Raw genomic sequence first — 8,988 nt, 5'->3', positions numbered from 1 at the left:
ACACAAACTTTATGCAATCACCTTAACTACTGTCACCAAAACAAAGATGACATTTCTATGTTTGGGCGGATCTAAACAAAACCATACCATTGTGCACCATATATCAAACCAAAACACATTCATCCTTATACAAGACACTCCTTAACCCAAACTATACAATTTTCAAGTATATTGAGAGTGAAAAATACAAACTTTAGAAAAGGTAGCACCTTTGAAGATATGGTTATGTTTCCCTTTGTAAAATGAGCTGCCAAACTTAAGTATATGAGTTACCAACAACTAAAACTATATGAACAAGAACAAAGTTAAATAACCTACTCATCCTCTTCACCATCTTTGCCAACTTAGTTATTTTCCGAAATGAACTGCTGCACTTCACAAAAATGGATTTCTCAAAGTCTACCAGATGTCACTTGGCGCAAATCTCTATATGGTTTGCAGCCCATGCTTGCATTGGTACGAACTCCTATTATACCTGTAGATAGAGTACGCGCAAACAGATATTTGTGGGTTTTTTTATGAGTCGGGATCCCCTAAAACCGGCCACACAATAACTATTTTAACTCCCAACCTATCCACTTTCACAGCCATGCTTTTGCATTTGATTTCTACTATCCCCTAATAACCGATTTTCAATGCCCACAGTAGATTTCGATTTTTGGGTAATGTAATAGATTTTGGAATGTTTAATTCCTATTTTCCTAAGCGGGTAAAATCGGTGATATGCGATTAATCGGTGAATCAATGTTCAAGCTAAGTAGAATTGTTAATTCCATAAAGTAGAATTGTCATTCAATGTTCAAGCTAAGTAAAAACTTAATATGTTCCATCATTCCAGGTCACCTCATATATAATGGACCGAACATGTAAAGATTATATGAACCTTTATGTCCTTAATTTGGATAACATGCATGTTCCAAGATCCTACTTGAAAGATGCATATCTATTTCTTTTGTGACTACTTACTTTGTATTGAGATACTCACGACACCATAGTGCTTCTTCTATGCATGTGTTTTCAAAACAATTTTTCTAGTTTCCTTCTTCCATGCATGTGTTTTCAAAACAATTTTTCTAGTTTCCTTCTTAAGCTATGCATGTGTTTTCTAAACAATTCTTTTGGTATCTTTTTGTTTTTTGATTCTCTGCGAGGCATATACTATGGGACTGAAAGTAAAACTTGCAAAACTTAGAGAACATAAGGAAGAGTTGCAGAAGATCGAAACAGGAGGATTGGAAGATACACATTGTCTAAACCCAGGGGCGGACTCAGGAGTTTCGTCGAGGGTATTCAAGCTAAGTCGGAAATTCAACAATGAAAATTTTCTTTAGTATTATGTAAAATAAATAAATAAATAAAAATTAACGAGTATAAACATATGATTTCAAAAAGCAAAATGATACCTGCGAGAAATTGAATTGAGAATTTGAGATGGTTTGATAAATGAATCCAAAAAAATGTCCAAATAATAGAGAAGGTGATTGAGAAATCGAGAACATTTGAGAAATTTACTAGAAAAAAAATGAAATGAATTATTCATTGGAGTAAAAGTAAAAGTGTGGATTTGACCTACGTTACAGTTTTACAGAGTCTTTAATCCAAAATGTTAAAAAGCATTAACTAATGAGCCAAGTTTTTTTTTTGGCTAAATACTAATGGGTTAGGTTAAATATTAAACATTTAAGCCTACTATTTTTTTTTTTTTTTTTTTTTTTTGGGAGAAACTTGAGGGTATTCACTTAAATACCCTGCCTATACATTGGGTCCACCCATGTCTAAACCATCTTCCTTTCTCACTCTTAAACATAAGTTAGTATCTGACCCAGATAATAATGTCATTGTTAGGACATGGTCCTTATTATAAGTTAGATATTAGAGTTTAGTCTTACTTGTAAGCACGTGTGACACACGCTCAAAAGAGCAAACGGCATGACCAACAGTAGTAGGTGACGGTCAAGTAACAGAAGTAGGACCAAAACCTAATATTTCAGCATTTCTAGACTAAAGTCTAATTACCATAGTAATAGTAGGACTAATGTCTAAAAAACCCTATTAATTTCAAATAGTACTTTTCAAGAAAAAGATTTTACATAAATACATACCCTATTTAAAAATATATATTTTTTTAAACTAGAAAGTAGATGTGTGCATACACACCTTCACTTTTAAAAACTTGTTCAACAATTATAACTATCTTATATATAATTGGGAAAACTAGCAGCCGTTTATTAGTTCCCGTATCCTTGGTTTTAACTCAATCTTTTGGTGCAAAAGGTACCCGAAAGTTTCACCCCCTACATTTTTGGAGAGGTTACAGAAAAAGGGTACATGGGGCATTTGACAAGAAAATCAGTTAAACCCATTTCTTCAAATCAGTTCGCCTTTCCGGTCTATCTTTCTCGAAAGACAGAGTCCAAAACACACCGCTTCAAACGGACAACCGTTGCTTCCCCTTACCATAATTGCTCCATCTCCAAAAGCTTCTAACCCATTCTAAACCACGTACGAACTGTTTCGACTTTTGACACCTTTCCACATTTGACAACACTTCGCAGAGGGAGAGAAATTATGGGAGATTGGTAACCAACGTTATGGAAGAGGTTAGTTTCTTAACGTTTCTTAAGTTACTATTTCACACGTTCTTTGATGTCGTCAACAATTTCATTATCTAGAACAATATTCTTTGTATTTTTATTAAAAAAAATATGAAACAAAATAGCTTTAATTATTTATGTATGTTTGCTTATATGTCTCTGGATTTGTAATCGATTGTGTGTGAACCAGTTTTTCCTAAGCACCAAAATAGAGCGATCCTTTTGTATGTACTCTGCTTTTTTTGCGTGCCATAAGCCTAGCATTTCTTTTTGCATGAGAATTTAAGAAACTCAATAGTATGCAATTAAATATGGAGTTCATATTATTCTACTACCAAGTGCCTCTTTTAGTTGTCCCTTAAAACCACTACTACTTTGCCATTGATATGGGTTATTTAGCCATTTGCTTAGATGCTAAAGCAATAGAAAACATTCCAACTAACTGATTTCATATACCCCTCTCTAATGGTCTCAAGTGTAGTTTAAATGCTAGATCATTCTAATGTTCTTATGATCATGGCTACTACAGAGGATTGTCCTAGGTTTAATGCTTTGACCACTTCTATGCGTCACCGATCATGTTAATATTTCTCAATTTAAAAAAATAATTGTCGAACCTTGAAAACATTGAATAACAACATTTTTAGTTTTGCTTCTATATTTATTGTCGTAGGTAAACATTTTGAGGATATGGTACTATAAAATTTGTATTATATATATTATTGACTTTATTATGAAATTTAGATTCATATCTCTTCCGATCTATTTCAATGCACAGTGGAAGATGTAAATAACGTTGTCATTCATCTATGTTTGATTATATTTTCTTTGTTATGATGGAAATTGAGTATATCGTAGTATGTTATTAATTGCTAATGAGCTTATTTGTAAATCAACCTTGACCTGTTTCCTTCTTGATGACATCCTCTGCCAGTAACTGATTTCTTGGTTGAGACGGGTTGAACAGGCCTTACTACTCGATCAATTACGTTAAGAATTAAGTTGAGGAGAAGATGCTTCTAAACGTACAATAAGAAGAAGCGAACTGATCACCGCTTCAGCGGTTTTATACCCATTTCAAAGCCAACAAGCTGACTGTACAATAAGAAGAAGCGGACTGATCACTGCTTCAGCGGTTTTATATATACCCATTTCAAAACCAACAAGCTCACTATTAAGGTTATCATATGTTCATGCTCATCCTGTATTCTATTTTCTTCCTATCATATGCTTTGTTTGCCTTATCGTTTTCACTGTGACATTAACTTCTTAATTTTCTAACAAGTGTGGCTATCCGGCACTATGACACAAGAGAATGCTAAGTAAATTCCATTTTGAGTTTCACACGTTCCACTTGAGTAGAATCGCCACTTGGGTCTCTTCGATGACCAAAGAATGTACTTCAAGTTTGGATTGTATAAAGTTTGTCGTTGGTAGGTGGCCTTTTGTATGCAACTCACATATTAGTTGTTTAGTAGAATTGCTCGACACGAGAAAGACAGTGGGCAATAAATTCCACATAAATATTATACAAGCATTTCATTATCATTACGCCAATGGTTTAGAATGACATTCACCATTTTTCCGACCCATGGTTGAAGATTGTTTATAAGTCACTGAGATCATGTGATATTCAACCATAATATGAAGTATAACATTATTTTGACAACCATTAGAAGCCCAAATAGAGATGAGTAACTTCTTAGTCTGCTAGAAAATTGAACTTACTCAAACCAAACACATAGTTTAGATTACATAAACCAAGATAATAAATTTCACCAATGAATAATTTGGTATTTCTTTTCCTTTGATTTCAATGAATGTCATTCTTTTAGAAACATGAAATGTTGTAGAATAAAATTTCCATTATGGTACATCTGTTAGTACTGCGTACATTTACTTTATACATCTAGAATTATTTTATTTTTTTCGCTAATCTGTTTTATACATCTAGAAATGAGTGGCCTATTACATTTTTTATGACAAATATTAGCATAAATCGGTAGTCTAAAAGAAGTGGCAGTGATCATATTTGTCATATGCTTTTGCTTTTGAGTAACTACATTTTGGTTGTTTGTTTTGTTCAAACTTTTGTGCTTTCTTGCCGGTCTACCTAAAAAAGGATTAACAGTATCGTACGGAGAAGCCGGTACTGGATACGCTTTCGTTTCATAAGTTCTTTTACTACATGCTCTTAGCCGAAAGTTTTCATTTTGTATTCATAAAAACAATTTTGGAAGAAACCTTGATTGGCTACTTCATTGTAAGGCTAATCAAGAAAATCATTATAGTTTCTTTGTAATGACTCCAGTCAGAACTTGCTTGATCATGCTTGATTTTCAATGCGATTGCAATACTTTGTTACTATTTTTTAAAGCTATTTGATTATGCTCAAAACTTTCCTAAGCATACTCTCCAATGTTATTCCACTATAGTGTGGTGCAACTGTTTTGATAATGACTAACCTTCCATGTCATTCTTTGGTCCCCTTTTGCCCGAATAAAAATTCACTAATTAAACCCTAATTAATCTAGCAATCTCACTGGCAGTGTTGAAGGATTTTGGAGGACCCGACATCTCCAATCTTCCAAAAGCCCATCTATTGGCACAAAAGATCTCTAAATGCATGTGGGTCACACCGTATTATGATGTTTGTATACAAATGTATATTTTTCGAGTCTACTTACAAAAGTCACAGTGTTCCTAGAAAAGTACTGAGAAGAAACTGAGGTACTTGCAAGCCTGTACAGGCACAACTGTCATAGGCCTTTTGACATTGTTGATTAGTGTGATTCTTGCATTGAACACTTCAGAGGTATCAGGCGTCTCACGAGCAATCCATTTCTTGGTGGCAGGACAGGTTTCCTCGGTTGGCCCTTCAATTATATTCAGTCACCTGGATCATTAGAGTCACCTAGAGGCACTATTGCAGCAGGAGTAACTGTTTATCAAGGTACTGTGTCGAATATAAGTTATCCCTGTAAGAGGTCAATAGAGGCATCAATTGGTTACTTCATTGCTATGTTGAATGTTATATGGCAAGCTAGAAATAAGTGGAAGTTTTAAAAGATTTTAAGTTCTCATGAATCTATTCTAAACTTTCTGAGCATTGGCAGAAGGCTTTCTCTTTAAAATGGACAACTCTTCTTGTGGAACCAGCTGAAATAAGGGCCAAAGATACTGCCTGCATTAGTCCACCTCCTGGTTGGGTTAAAGAGAACTTTGATGAGGCATTTGTGAATGATGGCACTCTTGCTATGTTAGCGGTGGTTGGCAGGGATTATGAAGGAAGGTTTCTAGGAGCTTGCACAAAGAAGATGAAGTCATGTACCTCCGCATAGGCAGAATTGTTGGCTACAGAGCTAGCACTAGACTTTGGAAGTATACAATCTTTGAAGGAGATGCAAAGGAGTTCATAGATGCTTGCAGAGATGGAACTGATAGTGCACCCTGGATGTGGAGACAATTCGTCCCTGGACTCACATGATGGAGGTACCACAATTGCATGGGTTTGGCCCTGCTGCTAATTGCTTGTTGGAGGCTTATAAAATGCTTTTGAAGGTATTTCATTGTTGAACATTCTTTCATTTTATGTAAAGAACACAATTTATCTCTTTTTTATCAGATATGAAGTGTTGACCGTGCTACCAGGAAACAGTCAACCAAAGCCCTGAACACACATTTTCAATTTTTATGTTGCCCATCGATTTCTTTCTAGATATGCTATTGTACTAAGAAAAGCCTGGTGACATTAGTTTGCCTCCTACAAATGCTAAATGCCTCAGATTTGTTATGCTTAAAAAAGAACAACATCTTCCCATGATTGGCAATGTTCAAGGTTCCAGACTGTTTCCCAGTCATCAAACTCTAAACTGTTCACATCATTCACCAGGGAATTCAGGGCTCTTGACCTTGAAAAGAGACCATATTTCTGTATTAGAAGCTAATGCTATGACTCATATAGTTAGAGCTAGATAATTTCTGAAGACATTTAATGTTTCGTGTTCAATTTCAGTTCCTTTGGACCTTGAGGAATATCCGAGATTCGCATGCAGCTGAGTCAGCAGGATCATCTAAATTAACTAAGGATAAGCCCTCATCCATCACAAAAATTATTACAGAGTGTGAGTCTGTATTGACTTATTTGAACCGTGATCTCAGCATACTATCAGCATCTGTTGCTCGTGAGCGAGGTTAAGTACCACCACAATGACAATGCTGCCAGTGATAATGGAGAGCTTAATGAGAAGTTTTCTACGACTCATATAGTTAGACTCAGTCAACTTGGAGTTAAGGCTCGATCTGTCTTCTTTGGGTTTTAAGTTTCGGGCGGAAAATGGAGATCCAAATTATTCCGTACAGTCTCCTCTGGAGCTGAAGACTAACCTTTCCTTGCTAACTATTTGGTTGCAAAGGTATCGACTGCCCACTTTTCTCTATATTGTCTCTTCATATTCTTTTCTTTTTTTTTTTTTTCAATTTTATGCCTTCATTTCGACTTTAATTTGGTAGAACAAAATTGTTGTTTCAACAGTCATGTTCCTTATATTCTTCTTTTTAGCGTTGGTATCATTGCTTTCACATTCTTTTTTTTAACATTCACTATTTTTTTAGAAAAGATTGTGTTTAAATGTTACCTGGGGGACAATGGAAGCCAGGTGGCAAATGCAAGTGATATATGAAACCCCGCCACTAGAAGAGGAGGTCAACAAGTGGGTGCAGTCATTGACGCATGCTGGGGTATGAATACCAACCTACAAACATTTACTGGTATTTTGTTTATTAATTTGTAGCTGTGAACGTCTCCGGTTGATGTGCGTGAGGAGACTCAGGATACTAATGGGGGAAGAGGTGCATGAAAGCATACTGAATATACTATGGACAAGCTGAAACTATGTTAATTTCCTCCTGAATATACTTCTTCTGATCCAATACCAAAGCATACTAATCCCTTTGGTTGTCTGAATAATATTATTCTATTTTCTGGTCTTGATGAGTCTGGAAATGAAAAGCGTCCAGCCCAAGCAGTTCTTGATGGCCATTTTGCTGCTGGATCATTAGAGTCAGGTGGAGGCAATGGGGCAGCAGGAGTAACGGGGACAACTAATGTGGTAGTTTTGCTTACTGCCCTTCACCTCTAAGTTTGTGCATTGTGTCTAATTTTATTTTATTTCATTTTTGTGTTTGTTCATTTGTTTCGACGAAAAACAGACGGGCTGGGCCAGGAATCATCCGGGATGGATTGGGTGCATATGGAGAGAGAATTCTGTGCAAAGCAATGTATGTATCTTGTTGATAAAATATTTCCAGAGTGCATTAATTAGGCAATGGGATATACAACTGAGTTGTGAAATTTATGGGAAGTAAGATATTTAGATATACTAATTCTTCTTTTATCCTCTGATCAGGTAAGCAAGTACTTCTCTAGTCCTCAGTACTACTTCTAAGTGAATGGACAATACGTGAGGAACAAGCTAAAAGTTATTCTTTTTCCTTTTTTACACTGAGTAAGCACAAAGTGATTTGAAATTTCTCTAATGCTGTTTTTTTTTAAATTTCTCTTGAGATTTTTGTTTTGTTCTTTTGTTAATCCGCTTTTCACTCTTCTATTCAGGGCCATTAGACAAGAATAACTGAACCAGTAAGTGGCAAACTCTCCTATAAACCTCCAGCTTTTGACATAAATGCTCCTGACCTGTACATCCCCCTGATGTCATTTGGTACCTATGTGGTCCTTGCCTGGCTTCACATTAGGCATCATTGGAAAGTAAGACTGCATAATTAGGGCCATACAATGTTTTTTTCCCCTTACGAATACATTTCCAATGTTCCTCATTTCCTTCATGTGATGCAGGTTTAGCCCAAAAGCTTTAAGCCTTCAGTTCACAAAGGGACTACTTGGATGGTTTCTGCAGGTACTGCTACTAAAGGTATCATTGTATTCATTGGGGAGTGGGGAAGCACCGTTGTTGGACATTGTCGCATATGCTGGATATGCTTTTACTGGGTAGTGTGTGGCTGTTATGGGAAGGATCATGTGGAGTTACTCATACTACTTTCTCATGCCGTTTATGTGCTTATGCATGGGGGTTTTCTTGGTGAAGACCATGAAGAGAATTCTATTTGTAGAGATAAGGAGTTATGATTCCAAAGAAACGTAATCCACGCTTTTCTCTTTATGGCTTTGGCCCAGTTTCCATTTTTCATGTGGCTTGGCGTTCTTGGGGCTTAACTGCCACGCTAACATACTGGATTTTTGTAGTATAAGTGGGAAATGAGTTGTAAAAGGAACTATGCTCTGTGCTCTAGCCTGACAGTTTCTTCAGTCATGGAATCAAATGATGGGAAATTATATATATGGCAAAAAGATAAACATTATACAAAAAATAGAATA

General features: G+C 35.8%; 1 pseudogene across 1 annotated transcript; it reads left to right on the top strand.

Annotated features, from left to right (window-relative positions):
* Window positions 1-7,241: 7,241 nt before the first annotated feature.
* On the top strand, window positions 7,242-8,949 carry LOC147509749 (uncharacterized; annotated as a pseudogene). Its single transcript, XR_015215955.1, has 6 exons — window positions 7,242-7,306; window positions 7,388-7,445; window positions 7,592-7,705; window positions 8,003-8,101; window positions 8,209-8,361; window positions 8,449-8,949. The product of XR_015215955.1 is annotated as an uncharacterized LOC147509749 (transcript).
* Window positions 8,950-8,988: the final 39 nt, after the last annotated feature.

The sequence above is a fragment of the Coptis chinensis genome, chromosome 3 (assembly GCF_015680905.1).
Source record: "Coptis chinensis isolate HL-2020 chromosome 3, ASM1568090v1, whole genome shotgun sequence".
Lineage (NCBI taxonomy): Eukaryota > Viridiplantae > Streptophyta > Magnoliopsida > Ranunculales > Ranunculaceae > Coptis > Coptis chinensis.
Note: the sequence above shows the minus strand (reverse complement) of the source record. Positions and strands in the feature narration are given on the sequence as shown.